The sequence below is a fragment of the Camellia sinensis genome, chromosome 4, assembly GCF_055761805.1.
Source record: "Camellia sinensis isolate YWXY chromosome 4, ASM5576180v1, whole genome shotgun sequence".
Classification (NCBI taxonomy): domain Eukaryota; kingdom Viridiplantae; phylum Streptophyta; class Magnoliopsida; order Ericales; family Theaceae; genus Camellia; species Camellia sinensis.
In genome coordinates this window covers 90,966,611-90,981,220 of record NC_138964.1, presented here as the reverse complement: position 1 = coordinate 90,981,220, position 14,610 = coordinate 90,966,611, and positions in this window count along the sequence as shown.

Here is a 14,610-nt window from a genome sequence, read left to right as displayed (position 1 = left end):
AAAGTGTGATTGATACACTAAGTGAAGCAAAGTGTGATAGATACACAAAGTGAATACAAAGTGTGATAGATGCACTATGTGAAGCAAAGCATGATGGATATACGCAGAGTGTGATAGATGCACTGCGTGAACAGAGTGTGATTGATACACTGAAGGTGAACACAAAGTGTGATAGATGCACTATGTGAACAAAGTGTGATTGATACACTAAAAGTGAACACAAAGTGTGATAGATGCACTATGTGAACAGAGTATGATAGATACACTAAAAGCGAACACAAAGTGTGATAGATGCACTATGTGAACAGGTTTGATGGATACACTAAAAGCGAACACAAAGTGTGATAGATGCACTATGTGAACAGGTTTGATGGATACACTAAAAGCGAACACAAAGTGTGATAGATACAGTAAGTGAACAGGGTGTGGTTGATACACTAAAAAACGAACACAAAGTGTGATAGATGCACTTAGTGAACAAGTGTGATGGATACACAAAAGGTGAACACAAAGTGTGATAGATGCACATAGTGAACATGTGTGATGGATACAGAAAAGGTGAACACGAAGTGTGATAGATGCACTTAGTGAACAAAGTGTGATGGATACACAAAAGGTTAACACAAAGTGTGATAGATGCACTTAGTGAACAAGTGTGATGGATACACAAAGTGTGATAGATGCAATTAGTGAACAAGTGTGATGGATGCACAAAAGGTGAACACGAAGTGTGATGGATGCACTTAGTGAACAAGTGTGATGGATACACAAAAGGTTAACACAAAGTGTGATAGATGCATTATGCGAACGAGTGTGATGGATACACTAAAGGTGAACACAAAGTGTGATAGATGCACTATGTGAACAGAGTATGATTGATATACTAAATGAATGAAGTTTGATTGATACACTAAATGTGAACACGAAGTCTGATAGATGCACTTAGTGAACAGAGTATGATAGATATACGGAAAATGAACACAAAGTGTGATAGATGCACTTAGTGAACAAAGTATGATTGATATACTGAAAATGAACACAAAGTGTGATAGATGCACCATGTGAACAGAGTATGATTGGTATACTAAATGTAAACACGAAGTGTGATAGATGCACTTAGTGAACGAGTGTGATGGATACACTAAATGTACACAAAGTGTGATAGATGCACTTAGTGAACAGAGTATGATTGATATACTGAATGTGAACACAAAGTGTGATAGATGCACTATGTGAACAGAGTATGATTGATATACTAAATGTGAACACGAAGTGTGATAGATGCACTTAGTGAACGAGTGTGATGGATACACTAAATGAACACAAAGTGTGATAGATGCACTTAGTGAACATAGTATGATTGATATACTGAATGTGAACACAAAGTGTGATAGATGCACTATGTGAACAGAGTATGATTGATGTACTAAATGTGAACACGAAGTGTGATAGATGCACTTAGTGAACGAGTGTGATGGATACACTAAATGAACACAAAGTGTGATAGATGCACTTAGTGAATAAAGTATGATTGATATACTGAAAATGAACACAAAGTGTGATAGATGCACTATGTGAACAGAGTATGGTTGATATACTAAATGAATGAAGTGTGATTGATACACTAAATGAATGAAGTGTGATTGATACACTAAACGAGAATGTATGTGATAGATACGCTAAAGTGAATATGTGCATGGTAGATACACAAAATGAGAATGTGTGTGATAAAAACACAAAAGTGAAAGTGAATGAAGTGTGATTGATACACTAAGTGAATGAAGTGAAGTGTGATTGATACACAAAACGAGAATGTATGTGATAGATACACAAAATGAAAGAAGTGTGATTGATACACTAAATGAATGAAGTGTGATTGATACACTAAATAAATGAAGAAAGTGTGATAGATACACTAAGGGTGAATGAGGTGTGATTGATACACTAAAGAAATGAAGCGTGATTGATACACTAACTGAATGAAGTGTGATTGATACACTAAATAAAAGATCTCAAACGGAACTTCTTTGAATGAACCGTACATACAATATCGTGCATGAATGAGAAAGAAACTTGATAGGTACAATGCAATACAATGCATGATGTTTAATGAGCGCAATAAACAAGCGTAGCGGCGCTTTAGAAAGCACCTCATGAGGTGAGTGGCGGTGAACCGCTCTTCTCCGACGGGGATCTCCCCTTGTGCTCTTCGAACACTTACCTTCAATCTTATAGTACAAAGGCTCTGAAATATTGACAAGGGTTCTTCACATAGAACACTTTGGATGTTGCCTTTCTTCCTGATCATATTCACAACTTTCCCTATTCTCCAACGGGGGTGACAGACTAGGTTGGTTCAGTATCCAAAATTGAGGTGCATACACGCTATCTCAACCTATGGGGCTTCCATACAGATTTCAAGCCGAGGACACGCCTCTGGGTATTTAAACCAGACTTTAGTCCCAGAAATCCCGAACCTTTACGTTCTAGGCATCAGCCATTCGAACTTTAGTTTCCACCTTCGCAGTTGGTCTCTTAGGAACTCATTGCGAACACAGCCAAGATGCCTCCGGCAGGGAATGGTACTCAGGGAGAGCACTTTTGATCGCCATTCTGGCTTGAAGCAGACTTGATCTTGAGCTTGAGGTAGAGGCACACTCGTACTTCAGAGCAATGGCAAGACCCGAAGAGGTACACACGGAATGTAGTCTCGGAACTTACTGAAGTTGAAACAAACTCAGATACCTAACATTTCCTCTTTTCTTTTGCTTTGTAGTCTGGAACCCATATAGCTTCAAATAGGTCCTGGTTTTACTATTCTGACATGACCTGGGTTGAACCCTGCGATTTTATGAAGGAACAAATACTATTTTGTACAAATGTGGAGAATGACACAGCACTCTGAGCACAAAACGATTTTATTTTGAAATCGAAATTGAAAATGAATTCTCAACTGGGTATTGAGTCTACGACTGGACACAGCGCATCACGACTCAACAAAGGAAAACAAAGGTAAAAAACCTAAACACATCGAGACACGCTCGGAACGACTCAAAGCAAGAATCGAGACGAACAAAACAAAAGACACAACACACAGACGTGTTACAAAGACGAGAGACCTCTCAGTGCACGAGGAGCCAGTTTCTCTGGGTATTATTTCCCACCCTTTCTAATTTGTGATTCTCACATCACTCGGCCCTCAGGCTCTGTTTTTCTGAAAAAGCCATTTTCTCACTTTTTCTCTCAGCTCACATCTCTCTATTCTTCAATCTCTCATTTTTTTGTCCCTCCCCTGGGTGGTTGATGGATAAACAGAAAATTGTGGGCTCTTGCCCATAGCATTCTGCTAGATTCTTCTTCTTGTTCATAACAGTGAGTTTCTTCCACAGAGGGGCTGTGCTACAATTGGGTGTGTAGCAAATCTGCAGTTGACATCGGTTGACGATACTCCGCGGGGGGGTTTGGATGTAATCAGATATGTCCAAACAAAGGAGTGGAATATCTCGATCCATTCCCATTTGTGCTTCGCACTTGGCTTGATACCTCGTTGCTTGGAGGATGTGAGAGCTTTCTGCCCTTTTTGCGGTTAGCTTCCGTTGTGCCCCTTTCTGGCAAGTATGGTGCCCTTTCTGGCAAATGCGTTGATAAAGGAGAAAAGACAGAACACCTGACTCAAACTGTGCCCCTAGTTCATCGTTTTGACCATTTTTTTTGGTTTGGTTTTCTACTAAAACAATTTTAACCAAAATGAGAGTTAGATTAACACGCTTGTTCGATATTCTGATTCAAAATCATGCAAGTTAGTTTATGAGCACTGAAAATTTTCCTTTTTTGGGACCAAGAAAAAGGTCCAGGTTTGGAAAAATGGAATAGTTTTCGAGAGAAAATCAGTCAACCTTAGTAAAAATTCTCAAAAATTGTTTTTGCAAACGGCCACTGCTTAACGAGCATAGAACCCACTCTTGAGATGCACAACCTTAGATTTGAAGGAAAATTGCCCCTTGCTTAAGGGGAGCTGCATGGCAACGGAAAGTTGCCCCTTGTTTGAACGGCATTGCAGCGCATTGAATGGCAACGAAAAGTTGCCCCTAGTTTGAACAGCATTGCAGCGCACTGGACGGCAACGGAAAGTTGCCCCTAGTCTGAATAGCGCCGCAGCATGTGGCAACCAGTCCTTACAATGACAATTACAACCAAATTCTCGAATACAGAGAAGACAAAGATGACCAGAACCATCACATGGACACAGTCGAATTTGAAGTGTTTTACGGCTGGACTTCAGAATGAAGTTGCCTACGTATCCCAAAGATGGGAATCAAGCCTTACGTAGTTCGGGATTAAGGTACACACGTGTATTTAACCTCTCCTTTTGCGCTCTAACTTTTGCCAAGGCCGCCCTTTCTGGGTTTTCAACCTTGCGAGCTTTGTTCTTGTTTTCTTTTCATTCCTTTTCATTTTCTTCTCTTCTTTTTTCTTTTTTGTCTTTTCTTTTTATTTTCTTCATTTTTTGCATTTTTCTTTTTTTTTTTCTTTTTCTTTTTGTTCTTTTTCTTCTCTTTCTTGCTCTAACTTTTGCCTGGGTCGCCCTTCCGGGTTTTCGGACCAGCGAACCTCTCAAGGGTAAAAGTGTAGCTTTTGTCCATATGGAATGGTTTGAGATCTCGAAGCCATCCGAATCCAAGAGAATGGATGTTGTTTGCTGATGATGTAGGAGTCCATCCAATGGGGGGCTGAATTTGCCCCTAGTGTTGTGGATAGGAACTTGGTTGTCCTTCACCAATACTTTCTTCTTTTCCCCCTTCTAGGATTTGGCATTCTCGATGATCTTCATCTTTGACTCTTCGAGCACATTTGAAATTCTTTTGCCCCTAGTTCGAGGGGTGCTTCTGATCTAGCTTCGCAAGCTTCTTGATTTGACTTTGTCGCTGCTACTTCATGGGCTGCTTTTGATCCAGCCACACAGGCCTTACATTGTAGTTGACCGTTGAACATTCTGAATCCAAGTTCAAGGTTCGAAAGCAAGGGGTCGAGTCTCGAGACTGAGAGCGATCCTAGGCTGCACAATCTCAAGAGAGATTCCACATAGGTCTTCGCAGGACCGCGCAAAACATTTTTTTGAAATCTTTTAAGAAAGCGACTAGTCGCTCGCGCCGAAGACAGTGTAGAACCAATCTGGATCAAGCCAGGATCCTTCCTAGTACTCACACTAACAAGCATGATTTCACTCATTAAGGGCTTAGCACGCCTCTCTTTCTCTCAATTGATCAAATTTTTGCAAAACCCGAGGAATTCCTTCATCTTCATTTTCACCGCATTGTTCAAAAAAAAGTTTTGAAAAACTTAGGTCAATGCAATAATTTCAAGGCACAAGAGAGCAGGTGGAATGCACTGCCGTTTCATTCAAACTTTCTGGCACAACTGGCGTAAGGCAGAAGCAAACACAAGAGTGTGAAAATCACTGCAGTTTTATTCAAATCTGTTGGCATAACTAGCTCCCCGGCAGAAACAGACTCAAAAGAAAACAAAAGGACAAACACAAAACAAAATAGTGATATCCGAAGAAACACCCCCGGAATCACCCGACTCTAACAAAATAGGACTGACTTGATACAACAAGACAGACCCTTAATCAAAAGACCGACTCAGAACAAAGAGACAGACTCAAAACAAAACCACAGAACTGACTCAACACCCAAGTCAGAAGCTACAAAAACCAGTATTCACAAATGCTCAAAATAGTGCGTGCCACACGCCACATCTGAAGTAAACTGAGTGCCAGCCGCAGCTGGTTCATCCCCCTAATCACATAATCACATTATCCCCCGCAAGTTCATTGATCAAGTGCCGATAGACTTTGTAGGACCTGGTGCGGCAATGACCCCGTTGTCAAACAGATTTTGTACATCATGGCGCAGACGAAAGCAACTGTCGGTGTCATGACCGGTTTGTTGATGGTAGGCACAGTATTTAGTCTGGTCATGCTTTGTAGGGATAGGATCGGGTAGGGGCCGTTGTTCCAACGGTTTCAAATGTCCTTTCCGGAGTAAGACCTCTAGAGCCTTTGACAAAGGCATATGAAGTGGGGTAAAAACCCTCTTGACTCGAGATGGATATTTGGTTTCTTGTGAGCTACTTCCGGATGCACCGGTGAATGGGGTAGCTGTTTTTGATGCGGAGGTGGTAACCATGCCCACTTCAGAAGATCTTGCAGCTGCATCACCATTGGTGGTCGCATTTGAACTGCGGGAAAATGCCCTCCTGGGCTGCTCTTTCTTCTGGTCAAGAAGGCCCTGCTTCATAGCGTCCTCGATCTGTACTCCAATCTCATGTGAGTCTGAAAAGGTGGGGAAGGGGAGAACGATCATTTTCTACATAAGCTTGGGCTAGAGATTGCGCACAATCATCCGAATTTGATCTTTGTCAGTGGGCCTAAGGGTCATCATTGAGACCTTGGCCCTCCAGCGGGCTACGAAATCAGAAAAACTCTCCTTAGGCTCTTGCCTTGTTGTTTCAAGATCACGGGTTGTGACCTCGATTTGCGTGTTATAGGAGTACTGCGCAACGAAGGCCTCAGCCATCTCATCCCAGTTCCGTTTGACACTGTCTTCTAATTTTGCATACCAGATAGCGGCCACACCTGACAGGGTCCGGCCGAACAATGAAAGCTTCTGCGGTCTGGTGAGGCCCATCGGCCGTAGTATATCTGAGAACAACCGGAGATGCACCAGGGGATCCCCAGATCTGTCAAAGCGGTCGATATGTGGCATTTTAAAGTGGTCTGGCAGTGTCACGACCGCATCGGTATATCCATCCTCAATGTCCGGGATGGACTTGACGCCCTAAGATGTCTTGAACAGTTTTTCAAGCTTGCTCACCTTCAATGTTGTGGGGTCCACCTCGGACTCAAAGGGAGAATCTGGCAGGTTGGTGGGTGTTTTGGGTAATTGGGGTAGGATTGGGGGCGGAGCCAGTCCTGTCGGAATGTCCGTATCTCCCTGGCCATTTGGTGCCTCCTCGGGTGCTTGGACTCCTGGTGGGGAAGAGGCTTGGTGCGAAGCAGATGCTCCGGTTTGCTGCTGTAGCCAGGTAATTAACTCTGCTTGTTGAGCCATGATCGCACCCTGCTGTTTGGCAAATTCCGTCTGGCGGGCAGCGTCTTGCTGCATGAGTTTCATACTTTCTTGAAGTTGACACATCATTTCATCCATCCCTGCCATGTTCTGTTGTTCCGGCTGACTAACTGGTATATCTATCTCTGTGATAGAAATTGAGGCCTCAGCTTGATTGTTCACTGGTGGGGTCGATAAGGGCCACTGATCTGGTAACTGCTGAACCGATGATTTGTGCCTAACTGGCCCCTTTTTTTTTTTGGGTAAGTAAGTAAACTGGCCCCTTTTACCCTGCCTCTGGCGGAGGAACACTGATTTGCCCTTGAACTGAATCTCTGACTTGATAAAGTTTATCAGCACAAGTCCGATGAACCTCGAGGGATATCGGAGCCTTCTGAAGCTATGGTTCCAAGACTACCCTAGCAAAAGAGAAAACATGCAGCATCTCAGCCTGATTTCACCAAAACAGATATGAGCAGCCGAATAACTGTGCTCCGTACTGAATTCTATCCAAAAATTCTGCCAGTGAACTGATACCCTCAGGTAAAACTGATTCCCAGATACTGATGCCCGCAGGCCTGATACCCAGACTTGCAAGCTGTTACATGCATTCCCTGTAGGGACACACCCTAAAAGCACATAGCAAGCAAGTGAGAGCCAAAACACCCCTATGTTGGGGTAGGGTTTCCCATCCTATTTTGTCAGGAGCTAGGGTTTCACTACGCACACAGTGGTTTCAAACAACCTATAAACGGGTAAACAACCTGTCCTAGTTTGGAATGGTCACTATGGATTCCGAATATGCACTAGGTCGAATGGTCAAAAAGGGTACCCCGGTAAAACTGGGGTTTGTGTTCCCATACTGGCAGAGCCCGTAACCGGTAAGCCTTATGGCACGTAGCCTCTGGCAAACTGCTCAGGAATAGCAGATGGCAAACACGGTGTCCTAGGCGCACCAATGCACATGCAATGCAAAGAAACACATAAGTGTAGTCAAAACCAGATATCATGAGTTCGAGTCAAGTTCTCTAACTCCCCAGCAGAGTCGCCAGAAACTGTAGACGTCCCCGAACGTCCTCCCGTTCTGTTCATTTGGGATCACTACAAGTTTGGACTCTCAAATTGTCACGGTTCTTAATCTGAACCAAAGAGTCCAAATCCGGCAAATCGTTTTGAGAAAACAGATTTTTTGAAAGAAGTGCCAAACATGGACTGCTTTGCCAAATACAGAGTCGCCACCTAAATGTTTTATTTTGGGAAAATTTAGGAAACCCTGACTCGTTTGCCTAAGGCCACGTGTCCGTCATCACCAAAGTTGCCTCGACTCGGGAACTTGGGTACGATTGGGGAAGGTCACTTCGTGAGCACCCCCGCTCGCCCGATCAAAGATCGGCCTCTACTAACCATAGAGTTTTGAAAACTTTATGTGTTCTTATTCCGGTTTTTTTTTTTTCGGGTAAGTAAGTCATAAAATAAAGACAATGAAATTTACAAGTTTACAAGGGGCATAACCCCAGGCACACCCAACAACAAATAATTAAACGAATACATAACCAACATAACCTACCACTGCACCCCCTAAGATTGGGGGAGAAACACAAGAACAACAGAAAAAACAAAATAACCCCATTTTGCCCATATATCCTTTTGTCCCCAAGTAACCCCTACCATCAGAGATAATAGACGGAGACTTGGGATGGATATATGGGCAAAGATACAAACAAACACCAAAAAAACTTAAAAACCACAACAAGAATACTCACAAAGCAACAACCCTCAAGACAGATCAAAAATGATAACCAACCCCATTCGCCCCCAGTCTCTACCATAGATCAACACATGGAATCCAGTAAGCATCCCACTCCTCACAGCCGTGACATCCTAGCCACTCAACAAAAGCCATGACAGAGGAAAAAACCTACCCCATGAGAAATCCCGACAGAGTCACATGAAGCTAGCACGATTAGTAACCATAAGCAACAGTCCTGTGAGTCGAAGTGACAACGGTAGCCCCACAGCAACAAACCGATACATAGCCAAAAAAATAACCTGAGATCAATCATCACATCCCCCAGTCCCTTCCTTGGCAGGTCACAAGCGTCAAACCCCATGGCAGTGTGCCCTTCACTCCATGTCAGGCGTGGCAATACGACCAATTAGGATGGGTCACATGAAGACAAGAAGCAACCAGTACCGGTAGCTATCCTCCCGCTCATCTCCCAGTCTCTAACTCGGCTAGTCATCGAACCACTATTCCCCATAGCAGTGACCCCTCAATCACTCTTGGCGGAGATGGCTCAAAACTAACCTCATATCGAGTCACATGAGGATCACACGATCAATCATCATGATAAAATCGACTATACATGATCTGCTGCAACGTGGCTAAAAAGAAAATCAAAACCCAGCTGCCCAAAATTTCCTCGTGAAAGCACCTTACTTGACAGTGTAACTTTCCAGCAAACAATTTGAAGATCTCCTCAAAACAGTACAAAAAAATCACGTGGGCCATAGTTTGTAAACCCACCAAAGTCTTCAACAAAAGGAAAACTGTGGCCCATCTTGCAAAATAGACATGCGGGCCCACTTGAACCCACTAGCACAAAACACTTTTGACTTTAATCATAAACCAAAAATAACCAACGTGGGCCACTCACTCTATCAAAACCAATTTAAAATATTAACCGTGGGCTAAGAAACCCATGTGAAACCCATACCACTAACGTCACTTTTCCATATATATACATAAAAAAGATGATTAGTAATTACCAACCCAACAAGCTATCTAGCCTGCAACAGTGTCCGTATGTATAGAGCAGACAGGCCAGCTAACGTTGCACACCACTCAAAGCCACTCGCCCAAGGAGCGTGACACCCACCTTTGATGCAACTCAACATTGAGCGACGACAACGGCACCTGAAACCATCCCAGCGCCGGAGGAGAAGCCCAAGACAACTCACAACAACAAAATACAGCAGCTAACTCACTGTAATAATGGCGCCGTATACCATCATCAGCATATAAACCACGCCGGTGATTCCCCAAACCAGCACCGGTGAAACGAGAACTAGAAAAGCGCCGACGGCGAAGGCACTTCTCACGCCCGACGCACCAATCCAGCTCACGGAGTCCATCAGCCATACCCGTACCACTTCACACCATTAACCACCTGCAACTCCTCGCCGGAGCAACACCGCAAAGCCAACCCAGAGCCTGGACTCGCTACCAGCCGAAACTGAAGACAACCGGACTGGACCTAGCTAAAACCACTAGCACCACGGTGAATGGATGAAACCACCCCCATGAACGGCGAGACCGCCTCCACGAAGCACAACCAAAACTCAACGACACTTAAACTCCACTTTCTTGGGCCCAAGTTAGAACTCCAACCGAGAAAAATGGAGCTTTTGAATACAATCTTAACAAAAGTCTCAAATCAACAAATGGAGGATCACAACAGACCCGGTTTCCCCCACACAACACTCACTAGACACTCACACACTCATACTCAAAGATGAGCTAACAGTTTCACCATCTTTACACCCGGGGGGAGCTTTCTCTCTCTAAATTCTAGAGTGAGAAGCTCTACTTTCTTCCCCTTAAAGGTTGATTGATTTCTTATTCCGGTTATTAGCCTAGATTTACTATGTGATGCGCACAACATACAAGTATAGACTGGGTCGCCTGAATTGGAACAAAACATTTCATGTTTGTTTATTTGAAAATGGTTTGATGGTGCTACTCGCAAGTAGGCTAAGACGTGGATTTGCCACCCTCGGGTGGGCTTAGAAAACATGATTTTGCCACTATCTAGTGGGCTTTAAACAAACATTTTAACGAATTGCTCCAACTCAAATAACCCAACCTTCACCCACAGGCATTCAGGCAGTTATATCACATAAGCACTTAGCCTCATGGTGAGCATATGCTATCATGGCAGTCACTCACACACATGCAAGGGTGCTAAAGTATAAACACTTACCGAGTACTCCAAGCCAAAACAAAAGCTATGTTAGAAATCCATGCATAATCCTAACTATACAGAAATGCCTAATGCAACACATGCAAAATGCAACTAAGATAGGCTCGGCTATTCTAAAGATGGCATGTGAAATGCTACAACTAACATGTATTCAACTTGGAATTGAGATACAAATGCAGTTAGTATGATGCGCCGAGCCCGGTGCATGCAAGACAGATGAATGAATGCAAACATGCTATCATACTGTATGCTAATTGAAACATGCCCTAATCTAACCATCATAAGTTGATAAATAAAAGGGAGAAAGACGTGGGGTTGGAAAACATACATCACACATACGCACACTTATTACAACATTGCCCTCGCGCAGAGGGTCCGAATAAATAATACAGTCCCAAATGAATAAATAATACAGTCCCGAATAAATACAGAATCCTAATTAATTAACATATTAATTTAGGAAAGCAATAAATTGGCACGCAAATCCATGGACCGCCTCAGCTCTGTTCCAAATAATGAATGATGCATGCTCGGGTTGCCTTGTGCGGAGAATCCCTTGCGATGCCCCGGTTTGCCTCTGTTTGCAATTATTCTTGGAATGCGTGCCAAGCTCCGGAAGGCTGCTGATTTCTGATTTGCTGCAACATAGAGCAACAAAAGGGCATGGCAAAGTATTTTCACATATGTATGCATGACTACTCTTCAGGGAGTGTAGTCCTCGATCCTCGTGCCACCAATCACGCATCTCGATGCATGATGGCCGAAAAGTCGAATTGCATGACTCAATATGAAATGAATGCACATAAGGACACAACAAGGCCTAGACTCCATCATGGATAATCCGGAGTGTCAGCGACCGGGAATTGAGACACGTTCCGTCACTCGGAGTACGAAACGTCCCTCGTTTCCCGTGCTTGGGCTAACTCCTATCCCAAGCGCAATGCAATATGCATGATATACGTGAATGCAACCCTAACATGCTCTAACTTGAGTGGCATACACATTGCACGATGTAACGAGGCATACACAATGCTATGAAATGAAATGGCATACGCAATGCATATGGACTTACACTAACATGAGTGGACCTCAGCCAACCGAGGACCGAACCTAAGGCATAGTATGCAACTCTAACAAGGCATGGCAAGGCATGAAATATGGCATACAAGCATGTAATTCCAGTACTGAAATATGATGCTAAATAGTCCCGAAACATGGAAAGATGGCACCCGATGCATGAGATGAAACCCGAAACTCGAAACTAGGCACATGGAATGACTTATAGCTATACAAAGCATGCATTATTTGATCATGAAGCATGAAGAAAAAGCCAAGGCAGTCCCAAAACATGAACATTTCCAGTTCAAAGCATGGCCAAAAGATGCTAGCATGGTGGACAAAATAGCATGCAATCTTGACTAGCAAACATGGTTTACATGGCAAGTATATGAAGAAAATGTAATCTCACCAAACCAGCAAAAATCAGTGAATAAATCATGTGAAAATAGGCCCAAATAACCACTGATATGCAACCATGGTATGCAAAAATAATGAGCTCCTTTAGAGGGCCATGCAGGGAGTTATTAAGCAAATGCAAGGTAGACATTTAGCATGGCATAAACAACTATTAAAATCAAATATGGTAGTCCTAAAACTCACCAAATTGACCCTGGAAAGTGACCTGGAAGCATGCAAGATAGTGTCTCTTTGGAAGGCCAAAATGACCACCAAACAACTCAAGGAGAGAGGGGGTCACCCCCCTCTGATTTGGAGGCTCAAAACAGTGTACTACCCACTGAAAATCCACTGGATTTCAGTGGCTAGAAGGCCAAACAAAGCATGCAACTAGAGCTTAGGTGTAAGGCTCAAAATAAGGGACAATCGAGCACAAAAGGAAGCATATGACCTCAAACAAGAAAATTACCTTAATCAAACATGAAGATGATGTCAAAATGAGACTTTTTCCAATTTATAACATATCTCAAAAGTGAACACAAATAGGTCTAATCTATCATGCAAAAATGGCCCTAAAAGAGAGAATAGAGACAAGGGACAGCAACTGGCTCCAAATGGAAAAGAACCCTTCAAAAAAGTTTAAGAGGGGCTCAAAACAAGGTACTTTGCAGTTTGGATCGAAGCCCAAAAATGCTTACAAACAGGGCTAACATATTATGCAAGAAATAGCCATAAAAGAGGAATAAAGAGGCAAGTGGTAGTAGCTGACCTCAAACAGAGGAGAGCCCTTCAACAAAGTTGAAGAGGGACTCAAAAAAAGACATTTCACAGTTTATGATCAAGTCCAAAACAGCTCACAAATAAGCCTAAAATATCATGCAAAAATAGGCCTAAAAGAGAGATTAAACACAAAGGGTAAGGAGAAAACCTCAAACAGCAAGAGGTTCTTGATCAAACATGAAAAGGAGCTCAAAATATGACTATTTACAGTTCAGGTCGGAGCCCAAAAATATAAGCAACAAAGGCCTTATATAGAACAAAATAAGGCAAGAAAGAAGGAGAAGAGGACTCACCCTTGTAACACAAGTCTTCAGCAGCTTGTGGACCAAGGAAAGGTGCTTCTAACCTCTGAAAAATAGCCTCAAGTTGCTGGAATGGAGTGCAGAGGTTGTAGGCTTGGAGGTGGTGTGTAAATGGCCAAGGATAATGGACTTTAGAGCTTGGAAGGGAGAGCTATGGAGGAAGATGGTTGTGTGCCTTAGCAAAAATCTCTAACCCTTAGAAATGAAGCTCAAGTGTTGGTTTTATAGAGGGAGAGAGGCCAAGGGAAAAGGCGAGAAAATCAAATTCAAGTTTCCCCCCCAAAAGGCAACCCCTCGGATACAAAATTTGGGGGGAAACAGCTGGCACAGCTGGAATACACTTGGAGAGAGGATCATGGCCGGCCAGGTTCAAAAGGTTCAGGTGGCCGGCCGGGCAGTGGTCAGAAGGGTCAATGCAAATTGCTGGCTGGCCACCCAAAAAAGGTGGCCTCCCATGTGTGCACAACACAAATATGTGGTCAAAACTCAAAAAAAGTGAACAAGGAGAGAGAAAAGCCAACTTTTTAGAGGGGTTCAAAAGGGTCAAGGACAATTACTGGCCGGCCTATACATATTGGTGGCCTCCCAGGTGTGTACAACACAAATATGGGGTTTAGGGCTAAAGAAAGTGGCCCCGGGGTGGTCAACATTAGCTTTTTTGTGAGGAAAACGGGCGACGGAGAGAGATGAAGAAATAAAGCTGGCTTTTCAGAACAATTGCTGGCCTCCCACCCTCCTACAAGCTTCCTAACAATGAAAATGAGGTCTCCACCAAAGAAGAACCAAAACGGATGCAAAACGAAGGTTCGGGGACCGAAACGCGTGGCCCGGGGCCCCGAAAATGGGCTGTTAAGCACCAGAGGTGGCATTCGACCACCAAGTTGGTCTCTCGGGCCACAGTGTCTCCCAAGAGGGAGTAAATAAGATGTGTGCCAAAAACCGGAGCAAACGGAGGTGGTTAGGCAGTCCCGAACCGAGGCA